We start from the raw sequence: 24,820 nt of genomic DNA, 5'->3' as shown, positions 1-24,820 counted from the left end.
GGCACAGGAAGTGTTCCTGTGGTCTGGTCCAGGGCCACACAGCTTCAGCTCCCATCATAGCACTGAACAAGCAGCGCCTAGTTACCACGGCACAGGAGTGACATCGAGACAGACTCTTACTCAAAGACACTTTTTAAAAAATGAAGTCAGTAAATGACAATCTACTCATGGATGTGAAGATCCTGTATTCATTTCTGTCTGCTCAAGTTCTGAATGGCACTTCACGATTCCTAAATTAAAATGACTTCAGTCTGTGTCCACACACCTGCGGCTAAGATTCACTTAATCGAGCAAAGTTTAACAAAATCTATAGTCTCAAGGTTCTTGCCCCAATATATTAACTGCAAAAAGGAAGACAAATGACTTCACAAGTGGAGACACTGCTGTGTCTCCAGCAATAATTCATGTTAAGAGGACAGATGACCAAAGACGCATCGATGGCTGTCCCGGACTGGAGGCTACGGACAAAAAAAAAAAACAGATGCAACGTGGGAGCCCAGACAGCATCCTAGAACAGGAAAAGGATGCTGGAGGAAACCTGGAGCCGGATGTGAACAAGGCCTGTGAGTCAGTTAACAGCACGGTACCAGTGTCCACCTCCCAGCTTTGATAACCGCATGAGGGTGATGTCAGATGTTAATAGGAAGAGAAGCACAGTGTTAACGTATGGGGGAACTCCCTCTAGTATTTCTGCAACTTTTAAAATATTCTAAAATTAGTTCAAAATAAAACAACTTTGGTATTTTAAATCCTGTTTCTCACTTGCCTGAATCTGACTGTGACTGCAAGGTTTCAATCTGTCAAAAGGAAACATTTTGGCAGGACAACTAGCAAGTAAATCAACCAGGCCCAATACCTGAATAACTGTTTATTCTGAACACACCATAACGTAGTAGAACCCCCATGTGTGTATAGATTCTATCTGATTTCTCTCCAGTGGGGGAACTACTACAATCCTGCCCAGAACCTAACGTGTAAGAGACCCCACTTCTATTACTGTCCAAAGGATGACTGTAGTCTGATGCCCCAATTACGTCTTCCCCAGCAAGAGTGAAGCTTTCAATTGGAAAAAGCTCCAGGGACTTCCCTGGGGGTCCAGTGGTTAAGAACCTGCCTTGCAATGCAGGGGACACAGGTTCAATCCCTGGTCTGGGAACTGGGATCCTACATGAAATGGGACAACTGTCGAGCCTGCACTCCGGAGCCTGCATGCTGCAACTGGAGAGTAGCCTCTGCTCGCTGCAACCAGAGAAAGCCTGAGCACAGCAACCAACAGCCTGTGTGCCGTGACAAAAAGCCAGTGGGGCCAAAACTAAATAAATAAAAACAAAAAAGCTCCAGGCTTTAAACATTTTAACCTACTATTTAATAAAACAGCAGAATTCTTGCTGAGCATTTTCCAGCTTTGGAAGCAAAGAGAGAAGCCTGCGCTTAAAAGGGAGTTTACATTACACCAGCTAAAAATCCTCAGTCTCCCTTTTCTTTTTTCTTAACATTTGGACTTAATTCTAATTAGAAACTGGTGAATTAGGTTAGGCGGAAGAACTCTAAATGTAAAAGGCCATTTTTCTTCCACCAACATATGCCAGCTGTCAGGTATCATTTTCATAGGCAGTAATTTATACAAATGATCCTGCTTTTATTAGAGCTCTAAATATTCAAGTATGGATGAGGTATCAATTCCAAGACTGAAAGCAGTTTAGAGTGTCTCCAAGGCTTTTGACAGGAACATGGTGGTCTGTCCATCTGAGCTATACTGGGAAGGCTGCAAGCATTAAGGTTTAAGAGCGGTCTGTCTTTAAGTGTTTCAGAGATGAGAGCTAATAGTCTTTTATAAAGTTACTGAAATACAGAAAACACTTTCATATATTGAAAAAAAGAAGGAGTAGAAGAGTGTTTATGGATCTAGAATTCTCAAATGAACAAATTCTCTACAGGTTCCTGTGTTTCTTTCCAATTGCCCATAGTAAAATAGGAATTCTACAAAACTGACGTCCTTGGGTACAGAGGTCCTAGGGACGATGGCTTTTCCAACCATCATCTCCTAACCCCAGAGCAAGTGCATGACATGACGGCTAAGAGCACCGGCTGTATGGGGCGGACGAAGTGTGGCTGAGTTCTGGCCCTACCACTGACGAGCTGTGCCACATTTGGGAGGTTACCTAAGTAACCTCCTGGACCCCAATCTCCTGTCTATAAAATGAGGACAATAATAACTAGACACCATAGTGATGTTTTGAGGTTTAATGAGTTTCACACACATAAAGTGCTTGAAATAGTGCTTGTTACATAGGAGTTCTTCAAGTGTTGGTGGCTAATATCATCAGGCTTTAAACTTTATCTGTAAAATAGGGCTACTGACACACTACTCCTCTCAGGCCTGTTGTGGGATTAAATTAAGAGAATGCAAGTAAGCACTAAGCAAAACTCCTGACTCAAACATCAGCACTGTTATCATCGGCTGGCTCTTGAAGGCATCATTCTCTCAGGCTACCGGAACAGGGGCTTAAGTCATGGGTGTACCACATGAGCAGTCACGTCCCCACAAATCCATGAAATGGAGTGAAGATGGCACCCTCCTTCTCTAGATTTGAAATCTGGATGCACCAGAGTGGGCTGCATCCACACTCCATGCTTTATTTTGAGGGAATTCAGTCATCAAAGGTTCACATGACGATTCAGTACCAGGATACCACATAAAAAGAGAAGCACCAGGGTTGCTAGCTTCCCAGTTCTGGTTTGGCTTCCTGCTGAAAGTGAGGTCAAGATTAATCTGTGTTTCCTATCAAAAGGACACTATGTTATTTCCCTAAATCTTGAGGGCTGTTCTCTTTGACCTAACTGGGTAAGTAGTCTTGTGGAGGTTATTCTCTCTTGACCCCAGTTATCCCTTTCAGGTGATGTAAATATAGCGTTACCCAAATGTTAGGTGTTTCAATAAATGACACCCATGGTATCAGCTCTGGCTCCCATTACAGCAGACAGAAGTCCACGCTCCTGTAACTCTTGACACACAAGACACACAGCTTGCAAAAGACAGCTTCCTTACTACATAAAAATCTGCCCTATTCCCAAGCAAAGCAGTGACCTGTCATTTTTGAAGGCTGTGACCTGCAGAGGTCAGAAAGCTGGGACGGTGGAGTGTGAATAGTAACATCAGACAGTCTCCATGGTGTGAACTTGGCCTTCCCCTTGGCAATCACTGGCCAGTATTACCCAGGCAGGAACCAAGGACCTGAGAAACAAACAGCTCAGGCAGGCTTGGCGGAGGTGGGGGAATAGGCATGTTTTCTAAACCTTAAAAGACTGAAATGATTTCAAGTTACTAACACCAAGAAGTACAAAGATTAAATATTATTCATTAAATATATTCACTCCAAACCATTCTTATGGACTCAGATGACAGAAACAACACAAACAATGGAGCACTTTCTGCGGCATAGGTGAGCACAAACCTGGCAATATTCTCAGAAACTAGAAGCATACTTCTAACTGATCTGATGCTCTCTAGTATTTTGTGTATTTCAAATGCATTAGGTCAATCATTAAAAATTAGATAATTTGGAGGCATATTTTGAGTATTTTATATACTTGAAACACAATAAATCATACCTCTTTTAGTAAATTCTATTCTTCAGAGAGACTTAATTCACCAAAATAAATACTTAGTGATTTTACCAAGGTTAAAATGGGTAACTATCCAACATGTCAGCTCTGGCTGCAATGCTCTGACTTCAAGATGTTCTAACCACAAACGTGATCGGTCAGTGTCAGATACTGGAATTTATTTCACTGGATCTTTTTTCCTTTAAGTATCTGGGAAAAGATAACAAACAAATCCATGCAGCAGCAAACATCCCCACGTAAATATTCAGGACAGTTTTTCCTGGTGTTTGAAAGCAGGGGGTTCACAAACACGTGCTGGGGTCTGCTGCAGTCTGTAACACGGTCTTCATGGAAGTTAAGAGACGCCTGGCGAGCAAGTGCACACGTGGATGCGGACGGTGCTAGCTGCTCACTGCCCTACTTGAGAAGTGACTGTCCTGAGTTCTAAGGTGCTCTTCTTTCTACCTTTTGTTTTAAAACATTTTTCATAGGATGACAGCAGTAGGAAATGGGTAGTCTGTTTTTAAAAATATATTCCTTCTTTAATATTAAGAACTGATAACCTTACCAAAATTTTTTTTCTTAGCTTTACTATCCCATGAAAAACAAAGCATTAGCTCTTTATTTCTAAGGTTCTGTGATGCTGAATGGAAAGGGCAGAAATTCTTTACAAAGAGAAAATAAGACAATTTGCCAGGATGACTTGCACAAGGCAGGGAGAAGAAACGCACATTTGAAAATACAAAAAATGCCAATTTCCACGTGCGATTCTGTGAAACATGTTAGTGTTTACAGGTCAAGCAACAACCACACACTAATCTTCATGTAACAAATCACTGTAACTTCTAAAGTCCATTAAAACAGCTGAGAAAATAACACAAATATGAGAGACATCCGTCCTTTCCAAGTTCAAAGCAAGTCAGAAAGCCATCTCCTCCCATGATTTATGTAGCATTATCAGCTCACACCAGGTCTGCCTGCAGACAGTAATTCTTCCTGTCTGGGACCCATGCCCATGAGCACTATTGTAATTATCAGCAATTTAAAAATTTAAAGTAATAAAGCGAGTATGAGCGGCTAGTCAGTATGTTTACTGCTTGCTGTCTCTGCCATTAATTAGCCTTCCTGGGTGCCAGCCACCTAACCACTAAATAAATGCAGGAAGGAGAGCAGGAAAAGCTACACATGAGTAAAAAGAATAAATAAAAAGGGCATCAACATCTGTGTGAACGCTCCCCACCAGGAAAAGCACAAAAGCATTCATGTTCCAGTGGTCAGGTGGGCCCTGGGGACACTGTGTCCATGCTGCCCTCTGCAATCCACTCCACCCACAGCATCTGAACCAGCTCCAGGCAGAACACAGCACACCCTCTCACGTTCCCAGAGATTCCATCTCTTGATGACCCCAGCTATCTGCCCCCTCCTCCCTCCATCACCCCACCAGGCACTGGGTGCCACCCTTCTGGGCACAGGCCAGGGTCTCTCCTGCCTCAAGGCACCTAGAACTCACATCTCACCTCTCAGGACCCAGTTCAAATGTGCCTCCTTCTGGGGACCCTTCCCAAGGACAGGCCCCAACCTGTTGGTTGTTTTATTTTCCCATCAAGCAATTCAAAACCACCCTCCAAATAGAATGCAGGTTCCTGGGGGCAAGAAACAAGGCTCTCCGGGTGCTCTAACTGCATCTGCAAACGGCACCTAGAACCTAGTAGGTTATCACTGACACCCACGGAGGTGACTTGACTGATTCTAAAACCTGTGCTCTTGTTTTTTTCCCAAGACATTTAGTTAAACTAATAAGAATTAGCAGATACTGCTCAGTGGCGATTTCTAAATGATGGACACTGTGCTGGTCTTCACATCAGTACATATATAATGAACGAACAAGTTAAATGAAAAACAAAAAACCCAGGCAGTGTAACAAGGCTTCATTTTTAAAATTTTATTGTCACGTGAGTCCAGCTGCCTAGCCCAAAAGCCACCACCACCCAGCTCCTAGTGGAGTCCTCCACCCCAAGGCGGGTCCTCCTCGGGGGCGCCCCTCACAGCCCTTTCTCTCACTATTTGCCGCCTTGATTCTAAATGACAAGTGTCCCTCTGCACCTTTTCAGTCCAGACATTCTCCATTGACTTTCTATTAAAAAGGACTGAATTCAAACGACCAGACTCTCTGTTCAGCCACCCTCTTCCCTGTGCTCATGGGACCCATGCCCATGAGCACTATTGTAATTATCAGCAATTTAAAAATAATAAAGTAATAAAGCGAGTATGAGCTGGTTAAATCACTCTCCTGTTTACATGATTATAACAGAAGCAGGTACTACGGTTACAGCTCCCTCCGTAGGCATCTACCCCACCCAGTCTCAGCAAGGCCACCTCTTCCTTTACTTCCCTGTCCCGATGGCTGGTGGGCTTCCCCGGCGACTCAGCAATAAAGAACCCGCCTGCCGATACAGGAGGCACAGCTTCAATGCCTGGGTCAGGAAGATCCTCTGGAGGAGGACATGGCTACCCACTCCAGTCTTCTTGCCTGGAGAATCCCATGGATAGAGGAGCCTGACGGGCTCCAGTCCACAGGGTCGCAAAGAGTCAAGCATGACAGTGTGTACACAGTGATGGCTGGCACTCCGTCAGGAAGATCGGAGGAAGACAGCACACCATCCTCCCACGTCACCCGTGCGGAGGACTCTCCAGGAGAGACCCAGCACAGCCACCACTCCTGGGGCTCCGATCAAAACCGTCCTGAAGACTCCTCCCTTCCCTCCTGTTCCCCACTCAGTCCTCTCTCCTTCCTGACTGACCCCCTGTGTCAGTGGCTCACAGCTTCCCACGGGCTCCTGGGAAAAGGTGTGTGGTTGCTGAGTTTCAAACGTGATGGGTCTCAAAATAAGCTTTTATTTTACGCACACACTTTGTTGGCCATTTGGACAAGCTCTAAGTTGTAACGACACAACTTTCCCTCAGAATATAAAGGGTGGGACTACTTTCTTCTAGATTCCAGCATTGCTGCTTGTACATCTAGCCAGTTTGATCCCTAGTTTGCTGTGCAGGTTTGGTTTTTCCTACATGGAAGTAAAATTTTCCCAATCTCTGGTATCCTGAAATTTGACTATAAGGAGCTTTGGTCTGGTTTTTTGTCACTCACTTGCCTGACCTTTCACTGGGGTCACATCAGTGTGAAACACTCAATCCTGGGTTTCTTCTCTCTTTCTGAAATTCTCATCAGGTGCATCTTCCTTTATCTTTTCTAGTTTTTGTTCCTTCTTTCATAAAGATTTCTAACCAGATTTTTAAATGTCTGATATCACATTTCTAATAACCAACAACTCTTCCTTTTTCTCTGAAAGTCTTTTTTTTGTTGCAAAACTATTTCACAGAGCCAATACCCTCTCCTTTCTGAGATAAGCATCAAGAGCCTACTAAAGTTATCTCTCTGCTCCCTGCACAGTCTTCAAGTTGCTTCCTCCCCATCAGTTTGGCTCTGGTTCACAGTATCCCTGAAGTAGCTGTGACCCTAAGTCATCTAACTCAGTATTAAAGAAGGGGACGCTGCAAAGCTGGCTGGATGTCTTCAGCACATGGAAAGAACTTGTCCAGAGAGGAATTCTACAGCTCCCCAACCTGGGCCCTGAGCCTGGCTGTCGTGGGCCTGGGGGGCCTGACTTTCTCCTCTCAGTGCCTCGTGCTCTGCTGGGCCTGGGGTCCCAGAGTAACCTGTGGTCTTCTCCTGGGGTGCAGAGTGGGGGTGGTATTCAGGGACTAATTACTCATAATGGCAACCCACTCCACTATTCTTGCCTGGAGAATCCCATGGACAGAGGAGCCTCTTGGGCTACAGTCCACGGGGTCGCAAAGAGTCGAACACAACTGAGTAAGTGAGCACACACACACACATAGATATACTGAATTAAACAAAATGTATTGTCAAAGCTCTGTTCACCTATTTTTGCTTTTTAAAAAATGTCAACTGGAAAAAGTTACATTTCATATGAGGCTTGCCTTTCTTTCTAGTGACAGGGCTGTGTTAAGTGTTCAGCTAACACTGTGTGTGCTAGGAATGACTTTTTTTCATTCACCTGTAGACTCTGTTTAACTTTATTTTTCTTTCTTTCATTATGAAGGAAGTTTCTGGCCATTACAAGAATGGGGTGCTTGGACAGCTAAGTAGGTGAGAGCCGCAAAGCTTCTCTGAAGAGGCCAGGCTAGACAAGTAGTTACAAGTAAAATAACGAACAGGAATTAAGACAGGAAAAAGGACCTTGAGACATTTCTTCCTAAAAGGGGGATTTGGTGTAAGTTATATAAGTGGGTGAAGCAGGGCCAGGAGCCAATGCTCTTATTTTATCCAACTGCTGGAGGGTGGGGGAGGGGAAGATGATTCGCCTTCATCTCCCAGCTCTTTAGATCTACAAATAGTAAAAGAAGGCTGATTGAGACATTAACAAAACTAGAGTAGACAAAACAGAAACAAGCAAAAACCCCACTCTCCTAGGCTTCGGACAACCACAGAATCAAATGCACGGTGCTGACATCACCCAGGAGTTGTTCAATTATTTGTTTTGAGTCAACACACATTTCCAACAACCTTAGAAGAGCAGGCTCCAGAGGAATCAAAATCAAAGAGTCACAAGTTCTCACCCACAAGGACGCTTGGCTGGTAAGGAAGCCATCATGTAAACAGAATAATCCTAATAGAAAAGGAAAGAGTCGCAAACCCCTTCACATAGGAGATGCCCAGCTCACTGTCCAACTGGTTCCTAAGTGGCAGTTAAAAGTGAAGCCACAGTAAAAGGTACATGACAGGACCCCTATTTAATGTAGGTGTAACATTATAAATTGGGAGTCTATTCCTGACCAAATATGAAAAGAAAGAGCAATAAGGACACACACAAGTGTTGTTATAAACCTAAGTATCTTGATCGTAAAAGTTCTTTTGGAGTTCTTTATCTTTTATGGGATGGAGTGGCTGAGGCTTCTTAAAATATTTAAACATAGTGAAGAACAGAGAAGATGGCATCTCTTTCCCTTCAAAACGTCCCTGGGGCAGGCATGGGCATCCTCTGTTGCTCTGACAACCATACTACCTCCTTCCAGTGTATATGCCTGGATGGTGCTCACTGCTGGTTCACTGCACGTGAATGCCTCAACCACGTCCAGCAGGGATGCAGGCATCTTCCCCAAGATGCGTTCAGTGATCTTTTACTCCCAATCTCAACTAACTTTTCTTGAAACCTCTGTGATATCTCCATGTCAGTGTTTATAACCTTCCCCTGAGCATTAACTTTCTTAAAAATCCATCCAATCATTTTTTTTTGGGGGGGGGGGCAATTAAACCATCCTTTTCTTGTGCTAAAAGCTCCATCCGCTGATGATTTACAGACACTGCCCAATCAAGCTTAATCAATTACTCTGTAAAATAACACACCTTTTTAATTTAAATTCAGACACTCTACAAAAGTAATTCAATAAAAGGCAGATGAGAGCATGGCAACTATCAGCAAACTCCAACTACACTTTGAATGAAAAAAACAACAACTACCTTGCTAAATCATCTTATGCATTCCCAAACAATTAAAAAGTACCAAATAGTCAGGAAGCAACAGTTAGAACTGGACATGGAACAACAGACTGGTTCCAAATAGGAAAAGGAGTACATCAAGGCTGTATATTGTTACCCTGCTTATTTAACTTATATGCAGAGTACATCATGAGAAACGCTGGACTGGATGAAGCACAAGCTGAAATCAAGATTGCCGGGAGAAATATCAATAACTTCAGATATGCAGATGACACCACCCTTATGGCAGAAAGTGAAGAGGAACTCAAAAGCCTCTTGATGAAAGTGAAAGTGGAGAGTGGAAAAGTTGGCTTAAAGCTCAACATTCAGAAAACGAAGATCATGGCATCTGGTCCCATCACTTCATGGCAAATAGATGGGGAAACAGTGGAAACAGTGGCTGACTTTATTTTGGGGGGCCCCAAAATCACTGCAGATGATGACCACAGCCATGAAATTAAAAGATGCTTACTCCTTGGAAGGAAAGTTATGACCAACCTAGACAGCATATTAAAAAGCAGAGACATTACTTTGTCAACAAAGGTCCATCTAGTCAAGGCTATGGTTTTTCCAGTAGTCATGTATGGATGTGAGAGTTGGACTATAAAGAAAGCTGAGCGCCGAAGAATTGATGCTTTTGAACTGTGGTGTTGGAGAAGACTCGAGAGTCCCTTGGACTGCAAGGAGATCCAACCACTCCATCCTAAAGAAGATCAGTCCTGGGTGTTCATTGGAAGGATTGATGTTAAAGCTGAAAGCTTTAACTTTGGCCACCTGATGCGAAGGGCTGACTCATTTGAAAAGACCATGATGCTGGGAAAGATTGAGGGCAGGAGGAGAAGGGGACGACAGAGGATGAGATGGCTGGATGGCATCACCAACTCAAAGGACATGGGTTTGGGTAGACTCCGGGAGTTGGTGGAGGACAGGTAGGCCTGGCATGCTGCAGTTCATGGGGTCGCAAAGAGTGGGACACGAACAACTGAGCGACTGAACTGAACTGAAATAGTCTTTATTTTTTTATTTTAATATATCTTTAAAAGCCACAACCATATCTATATGTATCTATATGCCTATATACACATATGTGTATTTACACACATACAAATTCAACAATTCTTAAAAATTCACCCAATGAGAATTGATATAGCTTGGGTGCATCAACAACCAAACCACTTTATAAAAAACTAACTCTACTAAAAGTAGAGAGTATACATGTCCTTAGTTAGACCAGCCTCCAAATGATAGCAACTCAAGCAATGAAGGAAGAAAATTATTTCTTCCAGCAAACATAGTGTCCTTAACTAGAGAAAAGGTCTCTGACGTATTCAAGCACTGGGGGAAAATAAAGTATTTAAGAACTGAAGTAATTTTCAACAGATAGGAAAATATGTATAGAACACACATTGTCTAAAAAAGTCCCTTATTTTTTCCTTCTATATAGTCTTACAGTCATCAGAACTAGTTCACCTTGAAACCTTCAAAAACTGGCAGGTCAGCAGCTATTTGGTAACTTAGTGCATGAGTGACCCAATGAGTGCCCGACTCTCTGCAACCCTAAGAACCGTGGCCTGCCACACTCCTCTGTCCATGGGATGCTCTAGGCAAGAATACTGGAGTGGGCTGCCATGCCCTCCTCTAGGGGATCTTCCTGAGCCAGGGATTGAACCGGTGTCTTTTATGTTTCCTGCATTGGCTGGTGGTTCTTTACTACTAGCACCACCTGGGAAGCCTCTTGTCAACTTAGTACCCAAGTCCAATCTGGGCAATCCATTTTGGCTACTAGAATAGTAGCCTTCCTCGGGAACAGCTACTAAGTAGTTCAATGGAAGAATTTTCACAATGCATTTCTAACGCTTTAGGCTAGGGTAAAAACAAGTGTTCCTGTTAGGTTAAAGTGAATTCTTTGGCCTTAGGAAAAAAAAACTGGTTTCAAATGTTTCCAAACATACGTAAGACTAATAGTAACCCACATAACATCACAAAGCCCACACCTTAGTCTCAGTAATATTTAACATGATAATATTTTACTTGGCCAACAGCGAACTTTACCTATGCTGGTACAAAATGATGTAATCGAGGTCCTGGATTTCTTCCAAACATTTTGTCCCATAAAACTCTAAAATGTTCCAAACAGTGATGCGATATCCAAAAGAAATTTATCTTCACAAATTACCAAGGAAAAAGGATGCTAGAAGTGGTATAGTTATAACATTATCTTAATATTTACTGCAACAAACATTGCTACCACGAATCAACTTAAGAGTCTCAGAGTCTAGAGCTTTTCAGAGACACACACAGAAGCTGCTCGCCTGATACCAGATCTCTGTGGGGATGTTTCAGTGAGGATCCATTTGTCCAGCAGGAACTGGCACTGGGCTTACAATTTGCCTGAACCCCCACCAGCCAGTAACAAGTTTGCTTCTTCACCAACACACACAAACACAGACAGAGAACCACATGTAATGGCTCAGCCTGGTTGGGAGTTTATCAGCTTTGAGCCCCTGCTTTGCATTTAATCCTTTAAAATCAATACTTAAAACATTTCAGTCCAATATTAATCTGTCCTGACTACTATTTCCACTGTTTAAAAACAACACTAACAACACTCAGTCTCAATGACTTGCATCAATTCACAAGATTAATCTTTCAAAATACTAGCCCAGTAGGATATTTTATTAATGTAGTCCCAAGAATCTAATCAAGCCTCAAATAATCATTTTTCTTAAAGAGCTGCTATGAGAGAGAGAGGGAAAAAAGAGTTGCTGAAAAGAAAAACATTCATAGAGCATTAAGTGGAAGTCCTCTTCAAAGGGGCGTGGGGCAGGGCACTGGCGAATTGGCTGGTTTACCAGCCAATCAGGGGAGATTCTGCTATGAAATGTGGTTTGCAATTCACTTGATAATGAGTAATACATAGTTATTGCAAGAGGCAGTTTCAAGCCAACTTTCTCCACTTTTCAACAAGGGTTGAAAACTCTGTGCCTCTGAATGACAGAGAGCAGATGGGGGTGTAAGACAAAATGATAACCCACACCCAGCCTCTGGTGGGGAGACCAGAGGCTCTTACAAATAAAGGGGGCCTGCTCCTGCCAGATTTCCAATTTCTTCAAACACCGGAAAGGAATGTTTAAGACAAAAGTCCACAGTATTTGGAAATGGTGATGTTTTATTTGAACGTAAAATACAATGATGCCCAAGACAGTGAGAGCCAAATAAAACTTGGAGTTTGAGTAGGTCCTGTTTTGTCTTCAAGCGTCAAGTGTTCAGTTCCTACGGGAAGGAATGTACTGGGAGGCTTCCTAAGAGGGGCCACAGTTAATCTATTAATGCAATGCAATCCCCATAAATGTCTCAACAGCATATTTTGCAGAGAAAAAAAAAAACTTCTAAAATTCATATGGAACCGCACAATCTTGAAAAAGACTCTCACGTCCTGACTTCACAACAAAGCAACAGTAAACAAAACTATGTGGTACTGGCATAAAACAACAGATGTACAGAATGGAGAGCTCAGAAATAAACTCTTGAATATATACTCAAATGACTTTTTACAAGGGCGCCAAGACCATTCAACTGAGAAAGTCTTTTCAACAAACACTGCTGGAAAAACTGGATAGTCACCTGCAAAAGAATGAAGCTGGACTCTTATCTTAAGTCATATATAAAAATTAACTCAAAATGGATAAACGATCTAAACATAAGGGTAAAAAAAGATAAAACTCTCAGAAGAAAATATAAGGAAAAGTTTTCACAACATTGATTTGGCAATGATTTCAATTACATATGATAACAAAAGTAGTCAATACAAGAAAAAATAGCTAAACCACACTTCAAGAAAAAAAGACCAAACCTTTAGTTTTAAAATCACAGATCTGGTAAGGGATTGATAGCCAGAAAATATTGCAAGCTCCTACCACTCAACAACCACCATCACAAAAACCCAATTCAAAAATGAGTAAAAGAGTTGAATGGAAATTTTTCCAAAGAAGATGCAAACGGCTAACAAGAAGAGGCTTTCAACATCACTAATCATTAGGGAAATACAAATTAAAACCACAGTAAGATACCACTTCACACCCACATTAAGATGGCTTAATATTAAAAAAAAAAAAGGCATCAAGTGTTGGCCAAGATATAGAGAAATTAGAACCCTTGGCACTGATGGTGGGAAAGTAAAATGGAGCAGCGTTTCTCAAGAAGTTAAAAAACACAGAAATTACTGTATGATCTAGCAAATCTACTTCTTCCAGTACATACCCAAAAGATCTGAAAGCAGGAACTTACTGGAGGATAATGTAAAAATACCTGGAAGTAAACCCTATAAATATTTCTTTAAAAAAGATAAGTTAAATTAAAATAACCTATTTTTAAAAGACTGGAGAAGTGCTGTCACTTTTTTAACCACCTAAAAGGCTTCTTTCACTCATCATCACAGCAGCTGTATGTTGCCCTCACCTGTGTGTCATATTTGCTTGCACAGTACTCTGCATACAGCATTTTAATAAATGTCTGCCAACAACAAGGACCATGAGGAACTTCAAATGAACCAGTTACAACCAGGGAAAGTCTTCAATTTTTGAACAAGTTACATACAATAGTTCTTTTAAGTGTCAATTTGAGATACAGCTAAAAGGATTTTTTTTTTCAAGTTATTTATTGCATACTGTTTACATTAGTGAAAAATTAGAAATGTAAATTATAAAAAAAATTATATAGAAGACTCTTGCTTTTACATATAATCCTGAAAAGACAGGCAAAGTTCAAAGACATATATGTGATTTGGGAGGATTCTACCACTAGAAAGCTAATGATTTATACAAATTCCAATTACTTCCATTGTTTTAGGAAAAAAAAAATATTCTCAAAAACTTAATTCTAGCATTTTATAAACATTCCTTAGCTCTTTCTACATAATTGAGCCCACTGTTTGTTCATCTCAATTCAAAGACTCTCAGCCTAAAAAGCACCAAATAAGCACCAACTGCATCAAACCGTATGCTATGCATCAATAAAATAAGGGCAAAAATGCAGGAAAATACTCAAATTATAGTTCCAATAGTGCTGCAAATATCCAACCACTGGCTGGTAAGCAGTATTCTCATGTAGTAACTCAGAATATCTGTGCATCAACTTTTACAGCCCAAATTCAGAGTATGGAAGGCAACTAAAAATAGTGGATACTGCACATTTTGTTTTTTTGGAAGGAGTTCAAATGTCCCAAACCATGAAAGATGATTCAATTTAAAGCAATGCTGTAAATATTTAATGGGTTGGAAAGTTATTCAATAAGTCAAAAGGAAGGAAAACAGACTATAAACATATTAAGAGGGAATCCATTCTTTCAAAAAGACACAGACTGGGAAAATTTTAAAGTTTTTTAATCTGGCAAATTACAGTTAATTTATTTCTGTTTTTGTTTTAGCTTTACCTATATTTTCTAGAGTTTTCACAATGACCATATATTTTTTCTTTAACACGGGATACACAGAGTCACTATTACAAACAATCATTTGTAAAGAATCAATTTATAATCTCAGTCATTTTTAATGAAAGATATTAAGACGTAGCAAATAGGTTCCTGAGATGATACATACTCAAGTCATAATGCACAATGACTGTAAGCCTAAATTCTATGATCTGATAGTGACTTGGTGGTAGAAAGAAAGTTCAAGAAATAACCTCAAAATGGCTTTCTTTACATTCTGATTACTAAGAATCATGTACTGCAAATTTCTGCCTGAATGGGACTGTTGTCAGGTAACATCCACAAACTCGTGGTGGTCCCATGCTGACCTGAGACATCCCTTTCCCGGGCCTCTGCCCAGGCCACCTTTCTACCACTAAGCACAAACTTGAGAGCCAGTTCATCACTTACGGATTATAGCCAAGATCAAGTCACTTTATCTGTGTATGTTTTAGTTCCTGTATCTGTAAAACAGGAATAACCATAGTACCTGTCTCAGAAGGTAGTTCAGAGGCTTCAATCAGTTCAGTTCAGTCGCTCAGTCGTGTCCGACTCTTTGCAACCCCATGAACTGCAGCACGCCAGGCCTCCCTGTCCATCACCAACTCCTGGTGTTCACTCAAACCCATGTCCATTAAGTTGGTGATGCCATCCAGCCATCTCATCCTCTGTCATCCCCTTTTCCTCCTGTCCCCAATCCCTCCCAGCATCAGAGTCTTTTCCAATGAGTCAGCTCTTCACATGAGGTGGCCAAAGTACTGGAGCTTCAGCTTTAGCATCATTCCTTCCAAAGAACATCCAGGGCTGATCTCCTTCAGAGCATGTGTAAAACACTATACACAGTGATTGCACCATAAATACAACTGTCACTATTCTGACCACTTCAACCACCACCAGAATCTGCCGCTCTACTCTTGCTTGTCTACTCTTTTCCCCTAACTACTTAAAATAACATAGGTTCTCTCTATAAACTCCCAGCAAATATCTAATTTCAAGGGAATTAATTTCCAGTTATGGTCAACTACGTAATTCAGACCAATCCTCCTGATAAGGACAGCTAGAAAAGCAACATATTTTTTAAAAAAGCATTTAGTTAAAGGCAGTAGGAACCTGAAAAGACAGTGAAGATTTCCCAAGTCAGTAACCAGGGGAGGATGAAAGCCCAAGGAGATGAATAAAGCACAGAGGGCTTTCTTCCTCTGGGGATGCTGAAAAATCCTGAAAGATGCAGCTAAGCAGTACTTTTAACAGCCTGAAGGATCAAATAGAGAGGGCTGGAGTCCAGGGCAGGAGGCAGACGGGAAACAATGCTAATGGTTTGGACTGGGACCCCAACACATGCTTAATCTAGAAGGGTAATCCAGAAATTGACAGGACTTCATAGAGACTGCAGCTCAGCTTCTATTCCTCTCAATTTGTGAAACAAAAGTGAGATCCTAGATTGCCAGTTCATCACACCCCAGGTAGAAACAAATCACTCACTGGAGTATAACAGCCCCAGCCTCAAACTCATCTATAAGCATTTGTATCAATAAAACATATGGCACATTATCAAAAATACTCTGACAAACGAGGTAAAAGGAACATGAAGAAATAACCAGCAGAAACAGGTAACAGAAAAGACACACAGGGACCTCAGACACAAGAATTACCAGACACAGACTTTAAGTGTACTTTTCATTTTCAAAGATACAAATTAAGAATTTCAGCTGTGATTAGGAAACAATTGAAAAAAAAAACAACCAACCAATTTTGAATTATAAAACTGAAAACTACAATAATTAAATTTAATTCAATGGATGGGACTTCATGGTAGATTAGCTACAGCTGAAGAAATCCTTAGTAAACAGAAAGATGGGTCAAAAGAAAAAGCTATCAGATGAGGCATGAAAAAACACATAGGCTAGGGCAACAGTGTCTACGATATCTGTTTCTGGAGTCCCAAGGAAAAGGAGAGAAGTAGGCAGAAGCAGTGTTTAAAGACTTAAATACTTAGATGGTGGTTGAGAATTTTCTAAAACTGATAGAAGACATCAAACCACAGATTTGAAGAGCTCTACAAGCAAAAGATAGTTAGCCTCTTATAACTTCAGATTCTGTATCCGTGGATTGAAGATACGCAGGGAAAAAAAATTCCATAGGCCCAATAACTATCTACAGAGCACTTACATTGTATTTACAACTATCTACATAGTATTAAAAAAACAAAGGTCATGACATTCGGTCCCATCACTTCATGGCAAATAGACAGGGGAACAATGATAGATTTTATTTTCTTGAACTCCAAATCACTGCAGACGGTAACTGCAGTCATGAAATTAAAAGACCCTTGCTCCTTGCAAGAAAATTTGTGACAAACCAAAACAGCATATTAAAAGTGAAAGTCACTCAGTCATGTTAGAGTCTTTGCAACCCCACCATTCCATACAGTCCATGGGATTCTCCAGGCCAGAATACTGGAGTGGGTAGTCTATCCTTTCTCTGTGGATGTTCTCCGTCCCAGGAATCAAAATAGGGTCTCCTGCATTGCAGGCAGATTCTTTACCAACCGAGCTATCAGGGAAGCATATTAAAAAGCAGAGACATTACTTTGCCAACAAAGTCCATAAAGTCAAAGCTAGTCATGTATGGATGTGAGAGTTGGGCCATAAGAAGGCTGAACACCGAAGAATTGATGCTTTTGAACTGGCGTTGAAGACTCTTGAGAGTCCCTTGGACAACAAGCAGATCAAACCAGTCAATCCTAAAGGAAATCAGTTCTGAATATTCACTGGAAGGACTGATGCTGAAGCTGACGCTCCAATACTTTGGCCACCTCTTGCAAAGAGCCAACTCATTGGAAAAGACCCTGATGCGGGGAAAGATTGAAGGCAGGAGGAGAAGGGGACGCCAGAGGATGAGATGGTTGGATGGCATCACTGACTCGATGGACAAGAGTTTAAGCAAGCTCCAGGAGATAGTGAAGGACAGGGAAGCCTGGCATGCTGCAGTCCATGGGGTCACAAAAAGTAGGACGTGGGTGAGTGACTGAACAACAACAACGTTTACAACTATCTACATAGCATGTACACTGCATTAGGTATTATAAGCAATCTAGAGGTTACTGCAGCTATACAGAATATTCACAGGTTACACGCAAGTACTACACCATTTTATAAAACAGTCGTGAGCATCACAGATTTTGGTACCGGGGGAAGGGGAATCCTGGAACCAATTCTCCAAAGATACCAAGGGGCTACACATTTAAAAAAAAATCCACACCTAGGTACATAGTAAAATTGCTGAAAATCAGATTCAAAGAGAAGGTCTAGTAAGCAGTCAGAGACAAGGGACACATTACCTTCAAAGGAACACCAATCTGACAGTTAATTCCAGTAAGCTATTGATAATATTCAACCTCAGGATAGACATTAAATATCAAGGAACAGAATGAAGAATAAGATCTTCAAAATGATGAAAAAAATTCTATCCCCAATGAACCTGTCTTGCAAGGAAGACATTAAAAACAGATATTTGGTGAAAGAATATATATCACTAGCCAACCTTAAGAAAACTCTAAAGTGTGTCTTGGAAGACAAAAAATTACCCGAAAAAAGAAGCTTAGAGATAAAAAATGCATGAAGAATAACAAAGAGAATATATAAATCTAAATCAGGGGCTCTCAATCTCATTGTAAATTTGAATCACTGGGCAGAGTTTTTAAGAAATACTAATGGCTCACACCTTCCCTCAAGAGACCTTGATGTAATTTGTTTGAACTGGAGTGTAGGCAATCTGTGCTTTGTAAACATTTCCCCAGATGATACCAGTGTGCCCCCAGAGCTGATAACTACTGATGCTAAGTTCATTTGACTGTGTAAAACATGGCTTGTGAGGTCTTCCAGGGTTTACATGAAATTAACAACAATGGCAAAAATGTTGAGGGGAGGTTAAAGTGTTCTGATCTTCTATTCCTGGAAGAGGGTAAAAGTACAAATTAATATAAAACATTGATAAGTGAAAGATATTTAAATGTCTAAAGCAACCACTAAAGGGAGAACAAAAGATTATGAAATATGTTCCAAATTAATATGAGAAAGAAGTAAAATAATAACTACTTTCAAAGGAGTTGAGTAAGGGGATAAACATAGCAACCTGAATGTCCACTGAGAGGTGATAGGATAAAGGAAATACGGTGAACACACACACACAGTGGAAAGCTATTTGGCCATAAAAAGGATATCCTACCATTTGTAACAACATGGACAGACCTTGAGAGCATTATATAAAGTGAAGTAAGTCAGACAGAGAAAGATAAACACTGCATAGTCTCCCTTACATGTGGACTCTAAAAACACTAGTTTCATAAATATAGAGAAAAGATCACTTGTCAGACATGTGCAGTGAAGGTTGAGGGGTGGAGGGTGAGCAAAATGTGTGAAAGCAGTCAAAAGGTATAAACTATAAGGTATAAGGTACTAGTTATAATAGAAGTGAGTCTGGGGAAGCAACATACAGCACGGTGACTGTAACTACCCACACTGTACTGTATACTTGAGAGCTGCTAAAAGAGTAAATCTTAAACGTTCTTGTCTCTCTCTCTCACACAGACAGACACACACACACACAAAGACAAGTCACCATGAGGTGGTGGGTGTTAACTAGGCTTAGTGTGGTGATCATCTCACAAAAGGTGAACAGTTGTGTCCAATTCTGTGCGACCCCATGGACCACAGGCTCCTGTGTACACACAAATATTAAATCATTATGTTGTGCACCTGAAACTAATATAAAGTTGTATACCACTTATACTTCAGTTAAAAAAACAAAAAACATAGAATTAGCAGAACAAAACAAAAAGCACTAAATAAGAGTAGATGAAAACCCAAATACCTCAGCAATTATGTTAAACGTAAAAGACACTGTTTTCTACGTCTGCAAAAGAAGAAACAACCATAAACACATCTAAAACATAAAGATGGAAATACTAGACAAAGTAGTGATAAAGGCAAAAATTTTACTAGAAATAACACGGGAGAATACAGCTATGAGAGGCTCAATTCCTTAGGAAGAGATAGTAATTTTAAACCTATATACTCCTAATGACAGCCTCAAACTAACCAAAGCAAACAGAATGACAAGTAGAAACTTTTCCAAAATCACCGTGGCACATATATTTTTTTGGCCAATCCACACAGCACATGGGATCTCGGCCCAGAGATCATGTCCAAGCCCCCTGCATTGGAAGCGCAGTCTTAATCCCTGGACTGCCACGGAAGTCCACAGTGGGAGATTTCTAAGATACCTTTCTCAGTAAAAGAAAAAAGATTTTTAAAATAATTAGGGATAAAGATCTAAACAACAATGGAAACAGTATGATCAGAAGCCATATAAATACTGTCAGTAATAACTTACAGATTAAACATTTTCTTTATGCACACAACAAAATTTTATCATAAACTGGGTCATGAAGCAAGTCTCAACAAGTTTCAAAAAACTGAAATCATACAGACTAATTCTCTGACAACAAAGTCAGAAATGGACAGCCTGAAAGACAGCCAGATAACCTCCTCCCCATCCCTGGAAATTTAAGAAACGTACTTCTAAATTACCTGTAAAAAAAAGTCACAATGTAAAAATCTATTGTTTTACTTGAATGATAATGAAAATATTATATATCCAAACTTGTATCTTATTTAAGGGTACAAATTTGTAAACAACAGTTAAAGACTAGAGGCCTAACTCTCAGCACAGTGATTATAGTCCAGAATACTGTTTTGTAAACAGCGAAGTTGTTAAAAGACTAGATCAGGAACCAGTTCACGCCGGAGCCAGGGCAGCAGCGTAGCGGTCAGACGCGGCCGCTGCGCGGAACTCGTAGGAAAACCTTTCACCAGGTGGACACGCAGCCCCCGCCGCAGCAGCAGCATGGGGAAGGGCGACCCCAACAAGCCGCGGGGCGAGATGTCTTCGTACGCCTTCGTGCAGACCTGCCGCGAGGAACACAAGAAGCAGCACCCCGACTCCTCAGTCAATTTCGCCGAGTTTTCCAAGAAATGTTCCGAGAGAGGGAAGACCATGTCGGCCAAAGAAAAGTCCCAAGTTCGAAGACAGGGCAAAAAGTGACAAAGCTCGCTACGACAGGGAGATGAAAAATTATGTCCCTCCTAAAGGTGACAAGAAGGGAAAGAAAAAAGATCCCAACGCTCCGAAAAGGCCTCCATCTGCCTTCTTCCTGTTTTGCTCCGAACATCGCCCAAAGATCAAAAGTGAACGCCCTGGCTTATCCATTGGGGATGCTGCAAAAAAATTGGGTGAAATGTGGTCTGAGCAGTCAGCCAAAGATAAACAGCCGTATGAACAGAAAGCAGCTAAGCTAAAGGAGAAATATGAAAAGGATATTGCTGCGTACCGTGCCAAGGGCAAGAGTGAAGCGGGGAAAAAAGGGCCCTGGCAGGCCAACAGGCTCCAAGAAGAAAAACGAACCAGAAGAAGAGGAGGAAGCAGAGGAGGAAGAAGATGAAGATGAGCAGGAGGAGGAGGAAAATGAGGAATAAATGGCTATCTTGTAATGATGTGTGTGGAGTATGCCTGTGTGCTCAGGCAGTTGTTTTGCTAAGAATGTGAATTCAAGTGCAGCTCAATATTAGCTTCAGTATAAAAACTGTACAGATTTTTGTATAGCTGAGAAGATTCTTTGTAGAGAAAATACTTTTTCAAAAACACAAGTTGTGGCTTTTGAGGGCTACTACATACAGTTAGAGTTTCAAGCTTCTGATGTTAAATGTTTCTAAATATTTAATGGTTTCTTTAATTTCTTGACTTGTGTATGGTAGCACAGCAAACTCATAGAAATTAGCATCGATAGGAACTTTTGGGTTTTCTAGAACGAGAATGTTGCATTTTTTTTTTAATTTTGTAATAAAATTATATATATTAAAAAAAAAGACTAGATCATAATTGCTCTCACTACCAAAAAGAAATTTTAATTATGGATGAGAGGTGGTAGCAGCAGCAGTGATACAGTGGTAAACATACTGCAATGTATAAATGTATCAGATCAGAACACTGTACAGCTTAATCTTACACAATGTTATACACAATGGGCTTCCTTGGTGGCTCTGATGCTAAAGTGTCCACCTGCAATGTAGGAGAGAGTCTGCCTGCAATGCAAGAGACCAGGGTGCAATCCCTGGGTCGGGAAGATTCCCTGGAGACGGGAACCCACTCCAGTGCTCCTGCCTGGAGAATTCCATCAACAGAGGAACCTGGCGGGCTACAGTCCACGGGGCTGCAAACAGTCAGACATGACTGAGCAACTAACACACACATATCTCCTTTGTTAAAAATATTAAATAGAAAGCTAAAAACAGTTATGAATTGCAGCTAAAGCCCTGTTCAGAGGAAAATATATAGCTTTAAACAAATCAGAAGAGAAGAGAAAGCTGAAAAAAATAAAGCAGTCATCTCAAAGTGCTAGGGGAAAAAAAATTAAACCTGTGAAAAGTAGGAAAGAATTCTAATGGACATAAAGTAATAAAATAGAAAATAAAACCTACAGAAAATAGGAAAGAGGCAATGAAAGTGTCAACTTTACTTCTACAACGGCAACAAATGATAACCGAACATACTATATATAAGATTTCTATGCAAAAAGCTTTAAAACACTGAAGTTGATTAGTGAGGACCTAAACAAAGGCATGTATCGTGTTTCTGGGTTGGAAGACTCAATATGAGAAAAATGTCCAGTTTTCCTAATTGAACTATAGATTCAATGCAACCTGAATCTAAATTCCAACAAACGCTGTTTTTGGTTAAATGTACCCAATGTATATGGAAAGAAAAGGGTCAAAGAGCAGTCAAGGCACTACTGAAGACAATCCAAGTAGAAGGGCTTGCTCCAGTAGGTATAAAACCTCATTACTAAGCACAGTCATTAAGACAGCGTGGGCTTGGTACACGGATACAGTGGATTAGGAGAGCCCAGAAAGAGTCTCACACATACAGAGAGATAAATTAACAGAGCTGGCAGGGGAGAGCAGGAGGGAAAGGAGACCTTGACATTAAATGGTGCAAGCTGGGTAACTATGTGAAAAACAATAAATAAGGAAAAAGACCAATACTTCGTATCTACACAGCAAGGAGTTTCAGGGAAACTGTGGCTCCAAACGTGACAGGCAAACAGAAGGCCCTTGGTAGGCAACACAGGAGAAAAACTATGTCCTCTGGGGGGCAAATTTCTCACACGTGACACAGAAAGTACCTATCGTAATTTTTAAAAAAGTAAAACTGATAAATTAGACAGTAAAACGAAGGACTTCTAAAGACATCATGAAGAGGGTAAAAAGGCAAGTAGCAGAAGGGGTAGTGTTATCTCAATAACCTCAAACTGGAGACATTCCAAATGTCCGTCAACAGCAAAACAAACTGTGCTTTCTTCAGGTATGGGAGTACTATACAGCTGTGCAAACAGGTGAACCACAGCTACCATCAGTAATCCAGATGATCCTCAAAAACAAGTCCAGTGAAAGAAGCCAGAAACTCAAGAAAACATACTGAGAGAATTTCCTTAAAGACTAGAAAACCAGAAAAGTTAAATTACAGTGTTTAGGGATGAATGCCTGGATAGTAAAACTATAAAGAAAAGCAAGACATAAAGTCAGGCTGACAGCTACTAGGTGCAATGGGGAATGGGAACGCTCTACTTCTGGACCTTGGCAGTGGTTACACAAGACAAGTGGTTACACTTCTCTATCCATAGTGTTTTAGTTCTTTAAAAAAAAAGTTAAAGCAAAGATGGGAAGTGCTAAAATTTAACAAAACTGGAGGGTGGATAAGTGGATATGAATACCTTTTACATACTTACCATGCTATTCCTAATAAAAGGGAATAAAAGGTCCTGTTTTATGAAAATACACTGAGTTATACTTTTTTTCCCCTTTGTGTATTTAAGCTGTAAAAAGCTCAAAAAGTCTCCAGGCTTTACATGTCAGTGTGCAGGGCTGCGATGGGGCCGTAGCACCTTTCACAGGCACCAGTTTGTCCTTACTTCCATTTCAAATATCCTAGCATTCTTACCTTCTAAAATTATCTAAAACACTCCAGCAATTTGCACTCTGCGCTCATCTCTAAAAGCCTGGGATCCAAAGAGATGAAAGGGTTTTCTCTCAGCACGGGAACATGAATGGGAATGCTGAATTCCCAACTCAAGATCTTAAGAGTTACTTCCGGAAAGGAAGATTAATGGGATGGGGGTTCAGAGGAGGCCTATAACAATGCTTTACTTATCTATCCATAGTGTTTTAGTTCTTTAAAAAAAGTTAAAGCGAACATGGGAAGTGCTAAAATTTAACAAAACTGGATGGTGGATAAGTGGATATGAGTACCTTTTACATATTTACCATGCTATGCTGATAATATTCCTAGTGAAAGGAAATAAAAGTCCTACACTCTTTACACTTACTGGCTCATTTCTTTCTCCATGTAAAAATTCTGCTTGAGCCTAGATTAAGTCATACTTAGCCTTCCAGAGACAATATATAAAAATTTGAAAATGTTTATGTTCTTTATCACCCACATTAAAATCCATGTTTTCATCTTCTCTAGGCTAAATATCTCCCTTATAAATTTTCAGGTACTTCTCCATTCAGCCATTCTGTTCTGGACGGCAACATCCCTCAAAATGAAGTGCAAGACCCTAATAAACCATGGGAGAGCCTTCTTTGTTGTCTCAATTCCGCCGGCAAACTTTTAACTCACAGGTAACTTAGGTAAGAACAAATGCACTCTTTTCCTTTCCAGCCAGACCAGCCATATGTAGCAGATGTTGGGCTGTTATCTACCCAACATGCACAGCCCTCTTTCCCATCAGAACCCAGTGTGCAGTCTAAGCCTGTCACAGCACCACCACCACGACTCACCCATGACTGCTTTGGCTGGAAGCACTGGATATCATTCAGCCCAGTTGATGAGCTCTGAGAAAAACCCAATGATCCCCTGGATGTTATCACAACAGAGCCTGTGCTTTGAAACTGCAACACCCTTCTGCAACCACAGGAAGCGCCAGGCTGAGGAAGGCAGAGCAGAAAGGCTGTGGCGGGGCTGTTCAATTAACCTACACCACAGGTGCCCACTCCAAATGATGACTTTTTTTCTGGACCACAATCTTCTTTTAGTCGTATGGGTTACCGTGTTAGCCTCTTCCTAATAGT

At 40.9% G+C, this 24,820-nt stretch overlaps 1 protein-coding gene and 1 pseudogene across 6 annotated transcripts in view; one reads left to right on the top strand and one right to left on the bottom strand.

Annotated features, from left to right (window-relative positions):
* The window catches only part of APLP2 (amyloid beta precursor like protein 2), a 63,465-nt gene that overhangs the window by 33,336 nt on the left and 5,309 nt on the right, over positions 1-24,820 (bottom strand). The window lies entirely within an intron of this gene.
* On the top strand, positions 20,423-21,498 carry LOC120874466 (annotated as a pseudogene).

This window comes from Oryx dammah, unplaced genomic scaffold (genome assembly GCF_014754425.2).
Source record: "Oryx dammah isolate SB20612 unplaced genomic scaffold, SCBI_Odam_1.1 HiC_scaffold_15, whole genome shotgun sequence".
Taxonomy (NCBI): domain Eukaryota; kingdom Metazoa; phylum Chordata; class Mammalia; order Artiodactyla; family Bovidae; genus Oryx; species Oryx dammah.
The sequence above is the reverse complement of the archived record's forward strand: the minus strand, read 5'-3'. Positions and strand labels throughout refer to the sequence as shown.